Source organism: Uloborus diversus, chromosome 1, assembly GCF_026930045.1.
Source record: "Uloborus diversus isolate 005 chromosome 1, Udiv.v.3.1, whole genome shotgun sequence".
Classification (NCBI taxonomy): Eukaryota; Metazoa; Arthropoda; class Arachnida; order Araneae; family Uloboridae; genus Uloborus; species Uloborus diversus.
In genome coordinates, this window is record NC_072731.1 from 216,688,983 (window position 1) to 216,702,223 (window position 13,241).

At 33.3% G+C, this 13,241-nt stretch overlaps 1 protein-coding gene across 1 annotated transcript in view; it reads right to left on the reverse strand.

Moving 5' to 3' along the window:
- Nucleotides 1–13,241, reverse strand: part of LOC129234164 (G-protein coupled receptor dmsr-1-like) — a 276,073-nt gene that overhangs the window by 173,475 nt on the left and 89,357 nt on the right. The window contains exon 2 of the transcript XR_008581530.1: nt 7,497–7,554. The gene's annotated coding sequence lies outside the window, so the exon portion shown is untranslated. The remainder of the gene's footprint in view (nt 1–7,496; nt 7,555–13,241) is intronic.

A 13,241-nucleotide genomic window follows, 5' to 3' on the forward strand; every position in this document is an offset into this window, starting at 1 on the left:
TTTGGTGGAGAAATTGCTTCCTACTATCCGGGATCACTTTACTTCAGTTCCAAACGTCATTTTCCAGGATGATTCTGCTCCGCGCCATAGGTAAAAACTATCCTAAACCGATACCCTATCCGATAAAAACAGCCTCGATACAGCCTACGTAAAAAACTATCGGATTCCTGCTATTAAATGTTTGTTTCATATGTTTTGCAGAATTTCACATACATTCATTGTTAACCGGTTGACCATAACTTCTCACATAATCCCATTGTTGTGAAAATGCGAGGGTGGTAATATTTTTTTACCAGCATTGTATTTATATTGCAACTTATTAACTCTGCTATAAATATGTTCTGAAAACTTCCTTCTAGCTCTTTCATGTCTCTATTTATTGCACTGAAAAATATTCAGGGCAAGTGTGCCCCGAAACCAAAAAATATGTAACCTAACTTGATTCCATACGCTCTCATCGATTACATCATTTATTCGACGGTAAATCTGCAACTCTCAACTACTATAACCAACCGTTTATAGCTTGATTGACTAGGTGCATTAAGCATGAAATTCCATGCTGCAAATATATTTATGATACCTATACGACAGATTGCATGCACGTTTCCTGTTTTCACAGTTTTGTAGCGACTTATTAATTTATTTTAATTTCCCATCGAAAATACGCATTCAAGTGCATAGTTTTATTAGTGACGTTACGAATTGCTGTGAATCAAAGGAAAATTACCTACATTTTCTGAGAAAAATGCCGTTGATTAAATATTTTTTGAGCAATCACGATTGCTTGTTGCTTTCCTTTGACTGTTTTGATGTCCTATGATTTTATCCCCCCCCCCCCGCCATCCTCTGCAGCATCACCGTCGACCGGCTCCTCACGATGCTGCTCCTATAGCGAAAATCGTCTCCAGGTTGCATCCATATCCTACACACAAGAGCATTCATACACATCTACACACACACAAACACATACACACACATACACCTTCACACAAACACATACACACACACAAACACATTCACACACGCAAACACATACACACACATACACCTACACACACATACGCAAACACATACACACACGCATACATACAGACCCCTACACATACACACACAAACACATACACACACACATACACACAACTACCCACACATTCATGCCTGCACACAGACACAAACACATATGCCTACATACACATACACATAACCCGCCCCCACGCACACAAACACTCATACACACAACTACCCACACACTTATGCCTGCACACAGAGACAAACACACCTGCCTACACACACATATACATACCCACTACACAAGAACACACATACCCCTACACACACAAACACACACGCCTACATACACACACTTGTGATTGCGAAAAACCTAATTTGAATTCAAGATGTCAAAATTCAAATATTATTATTATTTTTTAAATTTTTATTTCCAATGGCAAAAATTACGAGACCACTACAGCCGATGAACAAATGAAATAAAAGAAAAAAGAACAACAAAAAACTCAGAGAACAAATACAAAAATAAACAAAGAGCTGCAGTAAAAAGTCTATGAAACCAAACGGCTCCTCGCCTCCCAGTAGCGGTCTACTAGAGTTCGCTGTCTTAACGCCGGGCAATAGGGGAGGTGGTCCCTATCCAAAATATATCACAGATTACAGAGCATGCAGAGAGGGCTAGAAATGATATTGAAACGCTGTAGGTGTTTGGGTAGGCAATCATGTCCCGTGACCAGCCTGAACTCGGCCACCATTCCATATCCGTGTTAATTTCATAGGAGAGAGAGTTTGTCTTTCCATGGTTTTGATGAAGTTCTAGCGGCAAGACTGCTCCAAAACTCCTCCGACATCTTGCTTTTAAGCATTCGTTTAATAGTGCCAATAGGTACTCGTTGACTAAATATTAGTTTTCTAATTTTATTGAAGTTATGTAAAACTAGACGTTTCAGAAGGATGGAAATTTATTTTTCTCCAGTCTACATGAACTCGCAGAGAGATTCAGAGACCATAATTTGAAGTTTAAGTCAAAGTTTTTAAAAAACGTAGACGTTAAGTTTAATGCTCATTTTGAGTATCTGTTCTGTGTTATAACACATTACACCAAGTAAATCATTTTGCTTATTGCTAATACTTTTGACAGTAAGTATAATTGGGCGCAAAAGATTGTAAATTTGAATATATATATATATATATATATATATATATATATATATATATATATATATATATATATATATATATATATATATATATTAGGTTGGTCCTTATTTTTAAAGTTGCAGATATTTTACGCGACGCCCCCTCAATTTGTTCCATTGTACAAATAAATGATCCTTGCAAAATTTTAAATCAATCCATGAATATTAACACGTACCCCTAGGGTCCCCTTCTTTGAGTTTCGAAGAAAAAATTGCGGATTTTCTAATTTTTATGTAAAAATATTCTAACGTTTTATATTGATAAAATAATTTTGAACCTCAATAGATACTGCTACTTCCAGACACACCATTCTCTCACTTTCATTCTGTAAAGTTTAACATGTTACGGAGAATAAAATGTACACCAATGGCCTTGGGTCAAGCGTACCTCTCTTCTGCGCCTGTTCCAAGCAAGCGCCAGGAGAACGTTTCTTCCCATCAAGATGAACACAAGGGATTCTATAGGCCATTAATGAATGGCCTAAGCCATTAATGAACGATATTTGACAACAACAAATTGCCTCCACCAGGCTTAGGGGGTGTTTATTTACAAAATTCCCTGTGTATGTAATACGTGTGGCAAATAGAGTCGCGAGGTTTCAATGCTATAAATATAAGTAATTGCAATTATATTTCAATTCGCTGTTCTTTAGTTATAAACATAACTAAATGCTTATGCAATTTTTAATTTTTAAAATATAAATTTCGAAAAATCCTCGATTATTCCTAACATAAAAATATACTGTATTTTTCATAGCTAAAATATAAATAAAAAAATATCCAGATCAGAAAAATGTAGAAATCTATACCTTAAATTAATTTTCTTGTATTTCAGTACATAGTCCTTTATTATCATCAAATTCTTGCGATTCACAAGATTTAGAAACCGAAATGGGTATCTATCCTAACCTGTTGAACTTTTGTTTTCTACAGCTTGTCTACCACAATGCAAAAAAACTTGACAACTATTGATATCTGTTCGCCTTTCATCACTGTTAGACAAATGCTGCCAAAGGAATAAGATGTTGTTCATTTATTTACAGCCTATGTAGATGTAGTAAATTTAAATCCAAATGACCTAGTGATCAATCGTACATTCCTTAAGAGAACAAAAGAAAATTTTCAAGAGGTAAAATTAAATTTTATGAATTTAAATTTAGATTTTGTAGTTATCACAGGGATACTAAAGCTTCATCCAGATGTAACTGGAAAAAGAACGCCGACAGGATTACCGTGATGGCTTTAGGTCCTAATATTGAACAGCTACTCGGAATTCCTTAGATATTTCTTCAGTTGTATATGATATCTTAGATAATAGCTCTTTATTGCTAACTGTTCTAGCTGTAGTGTTTGATACAACGATTTGCAATACCAACCGTATAAGTTGTGCACGCAATTTTTTAGGGCAAAAACTGAACGGTGATATATTACATTTGGATTGCCATCATCATGTACTTGAAATTGTACTGCAGAGTGTGTCTTTAAAAAAGTTCTTGCCTTACTTAGTTCTAGATCAGATATTCAATTATCTAAGCGCTTCAAAATTTTGTGGAAAGAGCTCCATCATTCAGAACTTATAACATTTCAATCGAGTACACATACCACTTAAATTCTAAAAGACGAAGTTAATGACATATTATTTCTCGCGTAAAAAGCGGAATTGAGAAAGATTAGAGAGAATTCTCATAATTTGTAATAATATTTCCTGGTGAATACTCTCCTACAGGTATATGTTTTCGGCAACCTGGAGCTTATCCCTGAGCCACATATATATTTAGGAAACAATTTAAATTGACCTTACATGAAAAGAAAGCGCTTCAATGCTGTTTTACAAAATTTTTATAATTAAATGCTGTATGAAAATATGGTTTTTCGCAGCAACCCAATCGAGGCTCCTTTGAATAATATAATATGTCTGAAAAACTAGCAGCGTGCAAAATGACTACAAACATGCCGCAGAAGCAGTAATTGAAAAAATCATAAATCAATCATAGTATTTAGGGAATAAACTAGTAGCTTTGTCCGTATTGGATGAAGAAATTAACTTTGAAGACAGGAAAAGACTAGTCCAAAAAATGCTTGTGATAAGAAAGACGTGTCTGATGACTGTTTAACAAATTTCAGATAACAGTAGATGATTTGGAATATTTTCTTAGTAAATATCTCCCTTTTTTTAGAATCAATAACGAGTCAATAAAACTGTTTGATAAGTTGCAAATACTAAAAGATTTTTTCCTATTTGATCCTGATTCACGGCAAAATGAAGGAAGCTATTTGAAGGGAGGAGAGATCGTTGAAATACTGAAAATTGTGAATGATACAACTGAAAGAGGAGCACAATATATTAATCGAAAAATTTCACAATTAATTTACCAAATATGATTCACAAAGCAGTTTATTTTAGAAACCGTCCAAGACTGTCAGAAAAAAAATACACACTATGGAGATACATTGAGAAAAGCGTGCGATTAAGGAAAGTTTCTAAAGCATTATTTCATTCTTATTCAACGTAAAATCTTTAGATGATATAAAGTAATTAAAAGGATTATTTTTAGTGCTACCTCACTGTAAAAATATTTTGCAAACCTAGGAGAAAAGATGTGCTGGGTCTGAAGTAAAATCTTGGAAGATTTGTTGGAAAATTATCAAACGTGTTAAAGTTCAACGGCCTAGGGGCACGTGTTATTATTGACCGATCGAGTTCAAATTTTGCACACTTTACTTTATATATATATATATATATATATATATATATATATATATATATATATATATTTTTTTTTTTTTTTTTTTTTCCTCTCGAAAAACATAGCTTTATTGCACGAATGCTGTTTTGCAATTCTGAGAGACGCATTCTGCCCTGATAAGCTTACCCTCCGGGAGTAATGTACCGTCAATAAAAAACGCAAACCGGATGAGTTAATGCTTCATTTATGGACTTCATTATGGTTTTTACAATATGGATGCTGATGCATCCTATCATTCAGGAAATAGAATCAGAGGTTCTGCTGAGATCTAAATAAAAAATATCTTCTTTTTTTTATTGATGTGGGGGAAGGAAAACTAATCTAAAAAGTTAATAGTTTTAGATGATGCGCAAAAACGCTACTACTTAATGCAATGATTTTGGAAGAAAAAGTATGTTTAGTTTGTTGCAATCTTACTTCATTTCTGAATACGTGGAATTGTAGGTTAGGATAGCGAAACTGTAGTTACCTTCATTTTTTTTCATCTGAGTTTAAACAAGTGAGTAAATAAGCTAAAAGAAAAAAGGCGATGTTCCATAAACAGCACTTACGCAATGCCAGAAGAAGTAAATATCAGCGAGTGGCTCATAAAGAAAGTGGTATTTCAGCAATTCCTGCTATGTTCCTTTTTTATTTTTACTTTTGTTATTAGCATTAGAATTATGGTATTTAAAAAAACAGCTATTTATATTCCTAAAAACGTAGATTCCTCTTCTTTACGACCGTCGTATTTAACCGTACCTTCTTTTTCTACAATCAGACGCCTTTAAATGACCGAATCTCGTTCCGCCCTGAATTCCTCTAATTTTATCTTCTGAGTGCAAAATCACATTTTTAAACAGAAATATCTTTTATTTTTAAAGAAATATATAAGATATAAAAAAAGGATTTTTTTATCTCTTTAGATACACGTGCTTTGTTTCTTCTGCGACTCAAACTCCTTTATAGCTTAAGCAATAAATAAGTACCATTGTGCCGAGGATTAACAGGAAATATCGAACGTTATTTAGCACCTTTTACTGGGTGTCTTTGAATCTAGAAGCTCACACCTTTGAATTGAAAAAGGGGTTCCTTGAAACCCCGAAACATGTGCATTCTGTTATGTGTTTATTTGTGCTAAAGAACGTTAGATAGTTCCTGTTATTCTTTTATAGCTTGTCTATCACATATACAGTTGGTTCCGTACTAAGAATGAAAAGTTTTTGTATCTAGAGATTCAATATCTCCGAAAATGGCGAAACGGTGGAAAACAATCAGCTTTTCTTGAAACATTTAAAAAACTGAGAACTTGATTTTTTATAAAGTAAAGTATATTTTCACTAAAACTCTAACAAATGCTAAATATCAAAAATTTTATTGTGCAATCGATTCGTTTCTTTTTAACAGAAAAATTTACCAAGTTTTAAAACTTATTTATGAAATTAGCCAGTAGATATACTTTTTGTTCAAAACACCACACGTACCCTAGTTATTTTAATCTTCATTCATCTGTATCATATATACACACCCATTAAATAATAATATATTTAAATTCTTACTCAAATATTTCCCCTAATTAATAATATTGATATACTAATTCTGCCTTGTGTATACATAACACTTTTAGTGAAAAAAGCAGATAATAATACTTTCATGTACAGAAAAACTTAATGATCTAACAGTTTGCATTATCAAAGTTAAAAAACGAGCACAATTTTTTAAACAAAAACGGCATTGAAATGTAAATATTATAAATTACTGAATACATTTTCTCAGAAATATCAAATTTTTCCATTTGTCCAGAGTGGAAATAAACCCCTTCGGAAAATACAAAAAAAAAAAAAAAAAAAAGTTTTTTCAACAAATTTTCGTTTTTCTTTTTTTTCCCCCGACCACTGTCATCGCTACTTCAAACAACTGTTCTTAATTTCTAAAACATTTCGGTCGAAATTATTGTCGTTTCCATGATTCTTTAGTAAAACTTCAAGCATTAGAATATAAATGACTTGTATTTAAGTTTTTTTTACTTGTACTGAGAATATCGGATTACGAAAAAACATTTCCTGAGTTTCAGTGTAAAAAAAGAATTTACTCAGAGAATTTTATTCAGCTCTACGAATCTTCCCCAAAAAAAACCTCCCTTGAAAGAACATTTCTTGAGGTGTAGAAAAACATCTTGTACATAAAAACCTAGAAAAGGGTCGTAAAAATATTTATTGAAACAATAAAAGATTGTAAGTTGAGAAGTTCTCAGAGATTCTTTTCAAGAGTTTGTGTGTTGGAAGCTGAATAGATTCAACGCTCTTTTTTGAAGTGGAAAAAGGAAAACGTCACTCATTTTAATGATTTCAATAATTTATTTTGTATATTTGCTTGATGAATTTATCACTAATGCATCTATGAAACATATTGAAATGAACAATAATTTGCCCTAATTTCATTTGTAAACTAAACTGGTATAAATTTCATAGAGAAAAAATTTTTCACAGTAGTTTTCATCCAAGAAGAGAAATTAAGTGGAAATGAGAAAAAATATGTAATAATAAACATCAGTTGGATTTACCTTATTTGTTTGGCAAAGCTTGTTCTACGTTTACAGGGCAGCCATCTTGAACCACTTTCTGTAAACAACAAAATACGAGTTAAAATTTTGTATTTTAAAATCTTAAAGCAATACTAAAACTACTAATAAAAGTGTATGATAAAATTAAAAAAATGTTATTAGATATAATTTAGCCTTCATTTTAATGTTTTAATGATATTTAATTTCTTAAATAAGGCTGCAGTGAGAAACGGAAATGTAATTGAAATTAGGTCAGAAAATTTATCAACTGCTTTATCATGTTGTATAAAGTGCTTCATCTATAGTTGGGGTCAGGGGTCGGACTGGCTGACTTTGGCGCAGTCGGCAAATGGATATTTTGGCCCACCTCTGTAAATTAAAAAAATTAAATTAAACAGTGCCGCATCTCGATTGCAAAGACATTAAACTACCGTTAGTTCCTATTTTCCTTTATTAAATCAAGTTTTAAAGTTCGAAAAAAAATGCGAATCGTAAAATAAAGCTAACACTGACAGATTTTTTATGTGCCTTGAAAGAAGGATACTAATGGTTACAAGTTTTAAAAGAAAAAGCACATCTTTAGGCTGTATTGACAGCATAAGAAAGACGCGAGGAAGGGAGGGGGGGGGGGGAATCAGGTAAACCCAGAAATTTTTCGAAATTAATTGATCTATACAGGCTCAAGGAGAAAAGGGTCTGGAAGAGGGGCTCTAGTTTCCTTCAAAGCGATATTTTCAAAATTGGTGTCAAAAACCGCACTTTTACCGTTTTCGGTAACGTCAGAGGAGAGGGAAAAGAAGGGGTTCTCCACGATTTTTTTTTTCCAAAATTGAAGTCCACTTCTGCCTATCTTTGTTTATAATAAAATGTCGGGGGCTCTTCCCGGAAATTCCCCGAACTGTGAAGTTTCAGGAATGTAATTTTTGGCTACCTAAAATTAATGGAACAGGGAAGCATCGGGGTTTCTCTACGAAAACTTTTCGACTCTTAAACTATTCTGCTGAGTTTTTTAATACTCTTCGACTATTAAAAAACTCAAAACAATCTTTGGCTACGTTAGAGGGAGAAAGAGGCTCAGTGGTGTCATTTGAAATCATTTCAAAACTGAAGTCTGCTCGACCCAATTTCCAACTACTGCATTTAGTTACTATAGGAAATCTGGCGACTCCTTTGGAATTTTTCAACTTTTAAAGTTTTAAAAACATAATTTTGTAAACTGTTTGGAACATTAAAAGGAAAAAGGACAGGTTTCCCAAGTATTTTTTTAGCAAGGCGCCTCAAAATTTTTTAGCAAGGCGCCTTCCTTTTTGTCCTTCCGCCTTTAAGCTAACCTTTGACTCTCCTTGCTTCTTAAAAGTTTCATCACAGAAGCAAAATATTTTTCAAAAAAAAAAAAAAGATTCACACAAGCATGTCCTTGAAACGTCACACCCTTGTTTCAATCACTTTACCACATAATTCTGATTGGAGTATGCCTGAATATCTTTAGTATTATTTTTAAAACTAAATATCAAAAATATTTTCAATATTTTAAAAATAATTACTATCGAAAACACTTGGACTTTGTATGCAGCTAGTGTACCAAAAAGTTATTAAAAAAAAGCATATTTTTTGAATGACTAAACTTCTATCAAAAAGTGCCCTTTTACTGAAAGCGCGCTGCCCCTTTTTGGTCTAGGGGAAACACTAGTTTCCTCTGGGCATTTTTTTCTGAAACTGAAATCAATTTTAGACTATAGTGCAGATAAAAGGGTTACGGGGATCTCCCATGGAAATTTATAAAATGGAAATTTTAAGCTATCTTTAGTAACTTTTGTTCCCGTATCCCAAGTGCTTCTATTGTTGTCTTCTTGACTAACAAATTTTTTAAAAGCCTTAAATTCATTTCACCATGTAACGGATGCACAATGGTTGCTGGTCTACAATTGAAATACATGTATAGCAGATGGTGCCCAACCTACGGCCTGCGGACCACATGGGGCCCGCGAAGCTTATCTATGTGGCCGCGTTACATGTTATGAAACGCAAAATATATTCTGAAACATTTCAAAATAACTGATCATTATCATTCGGCCTTATGAATGATAGTTGTAAAGCCAATTAGTCATGTATTGGTTTCTAAAAAACAGATCAAATGTTCGTATCAATAAAAAAAGCAATAAGTAATAATGGAAGCAAGTTTTGGTTTGTGATTGTCTTTCATTTTCCTTGTTTTTCCATTCTTTTTAGAAAAAAATAATACATTTTATATTTGTTCTGGGCTGCGATATCCTTCTTAATATGAGGTGTAGCCCGAGGTAAAAATGAAAAAGGTTCGACACCTTTTCCCGTTTTAGTTTATACACAATTTTGACTTGAATTAGAAAGGTAAAAATTTAATCAATTTTTTGGGGGAAATTTGTTGGACAAAAAAGGGTCACCTTTTTAAGTTGGCAACCCCAAGCAGTTGGCCCAGTCGGGGATTCCCGACTAGCCGACCTGACCAGTCCGCCCCTGGTTGGTGTAAACCTAACCTAGCAGTGTCGCAATGCTCTGATTAGGATCTATGTAGCCTGCACAATGCTGTCAGATTAGGTCTACCCCAACAAAAGGATACGTTCTTAAATATTTGCTAACAACTTTTACGCAGACATATAGTAATTTTACAACACATGTTTTCTTATATTTTAATTATTAGTTATTGAATGTATACACTAACTTTTTTTTAAGTACTGGGTGTTTCATACTGAACGAGACAAAACAAATAATAAATTCTGTAGTTTATTTATTTATTCGAAACAAATTGATTTTGAAGCTTCAATCCAAAGTTGGGACAAACCAAACCTGGGAGGCTACGCAGATCCTAATCACAGCATAACTCCTATGATGCTGCCAGATTAGTTTTGCCCCAACTATTATACACTGTAAAAACGATCCAGAAAGTTCCTGGAAAATAATGGGCAGCTGATGTGTGACCAATTTTGCCAGTAACATATTTTACAAAAACCAGGAACTTTTCCGCTAAAATTCAGAAACCTTCTTGAAATTAGCGTGAAAGCCTCCGTAAAAATTTAGAAATCTTCCCGTTTAAATCCAGTTCTGTATCTGGAACTTTAGAGTATAAACTTAGCTAGGCATAGTATAATAGTTTGGTACCTTCCTGGTTTACCAAGAAAGGTCCAAAAGCAGTATTGCAAACATGGCCAAAGCTAAGACGGAATTACAAGCAAGAATAAAAAATTTACTCGCCTGCAATTCTTGCAAAGCTACGCAGTCCATAGATTTATTTGCTCCCTCAGGGAGCTTAATCAGTCTGGACGGGCAGAACAAAAACGATACACTTTATAAATGTGCTCAGTTAATCTTTAAACTGTGAGCTAAAAATATTTTGCACAACAGTGAGAATCCTGCATTCGTGTGACTTGTAACAATTCAGGAATCTTTTTGACAATGATACTTGATTTTTCCACGAAGTGTATAAAAACCATTAAAATCCCGAAACGTTACACGGAAACACTCAGTAACGTTTCGGAATTTTTCTATAGTGTAGTAAGTTTTTTTTATAGGATGAGCGAAAAATCTCCTGGGTACAAATTTACCATTAGGGGGACTATTGATTAAAATGGCGCCATCTACGCTGGATAAAAGAGGAAAGCGGTTTGTGTTTTAGAATACACCAAAACATCATCGTTTTTTGTCGTTCAAAGACATCTGATAAAAAGCATATAATAGTTACAGCATTGAACAGTGAGTGAAGCATTTTCAGGTTGGTAGTTTACCCCAGTGCTAGGTTGATTGTACTGGGTCAAACAACATGCTATTGCTGTGATGACCATACCGAAGTCTAATATAGACTAAATGTCTATATGATCAAGTATATAAGACGAGACACCCAAGCCTAACCTCTTTGTGATTTTTCCTATGAGATAGTCTATGAAGATTGTGGTAGGAAATGGAATGCCGTAAAGAAGGGATTTTACTTGAAGAGTATACATAGAGCAAAGAGCATCTATATAAACTTGAAAAACCTATAATGTTTCTTTGTTTAAATTATTAAAATAAAACAATAACAAAATTCACAAGACAGCTTTCTTTTTGAGACTTGCAATACGATACATCCTGTCAGTATTCATCTGAAGGGCTACGGGGAAGAACAATCAAAGTCCATTCTTCTAAAAAACCCTGGTTAACTTATGGGAACACATAGATTATTACAGACAGTATTCAAAAGAAATATTATTCAGGCAAGAATCATCATAGTGAGTGAGTTTTAACAGGGAAGAATGAGGCTAACTTGGAAACGATTCGAGATTTCAAGCTCACAAACGTAATGAAAAAAATTTGAGCATGGTGGACTATGATCATTCTTCCCCGTGGCCCTTCATCTGCTTTACTTTTAGTAAGATAAAAAAGAACCAAAATTATTTTAGTATTATGATTTAAAATAGGCAGCATGAAATAGCACATTATCTTTCTCAATTCAAAATATTTAAATTCACAGACAAATGGCGTATTAGACTTACTGCCTCCAAAAATCATTGAAATATTATAGTTTACATTTGCAAAATCTCTACCTCAGAGTCAGAAGACAGTAAGTCAAATTATGGCAAGTTTAATGAAAATAAGGAAAACTTTTTTCTGGTTCATGCAAAGGATGGGACGCACGCTCTTTAAGAGCCATTGTCTGTAAGGATCAGGCAGGTTGTGATTGTTGACATTTTTAATTTTCTTCATTTTCACACATGTTGTTCCTTATCATGAATGTAATGTTTGTGGAAAATATGAGCTTTGTCTACCTTACCGTTTTTGGGAAATTTAGGGGGCGTGGCACATTTTTGCGTGCTTTTCAAATTTGCAAATTTTAAAGTTCTTGTTGCTTTAAGAGCCCCTATAATGACATAGATTTTTAAATTCTATACTATTATATGGTCTTCCTAGATACTGTTACAACTATCAAACCCGTGTCACTACGAGGGCGACGGCCACAAACTCCGTTTAAAAATGACCGAAAATGAACTTTTTCACTACATTCAATGCCAATTTTCTCAAAGCGCCTGCATGATGACACCAACGTTTTCACATAAATTCCAAGCTACACTTGCATACATCAAAAATATGTAATAAAATTGGTGTCACTATAAGGGCGCCAGAAGATATTAGAACTTTTATGTGATAAATTTCACAAAAATGCAAATGTTTAAAATCTAACTACTACTCTCGCCCTCATAGCAGAGATCTGAAACTAATTAAGTTTGATAACCAACATGTTCGTCTAACATATGAACTAAAAAAATCGGTGTCACTCCTATTACTTTCGGAAATATAATCATTCGAAATTAGTATGTTATGGAGTTATTTGAAAAAAGACTTTTCTAATTCGAATGGCTTTTTGCACGTTTTGTTTTAAACTTTAATATAAAATTACAGTAGTGACACCTAAAATAATATGTTTCTAATGCTTTTTATAAAATAATGCTTTATAAAAAAGCATTAGAAACACAGTAAGTCGATATAGGTACAGATGGACATGTTGTGTAATGTGCATTACAGGCTAAAATAGTTGTACTAATATTCATATTTTTTCAACCATACTAATTTTTTATCTGTTATTTATAAATGCAACTATTTATAACATAATGTCTTAAATAGTTATGAATATAATTTATTATATAGCGAGCATTCAGAATCTGAAACATAATTTGAGGATGACGTAGATTGAAACAAAAAAAACATAAAAAATCAAATCACCCAGTTTCAGAAAGACGG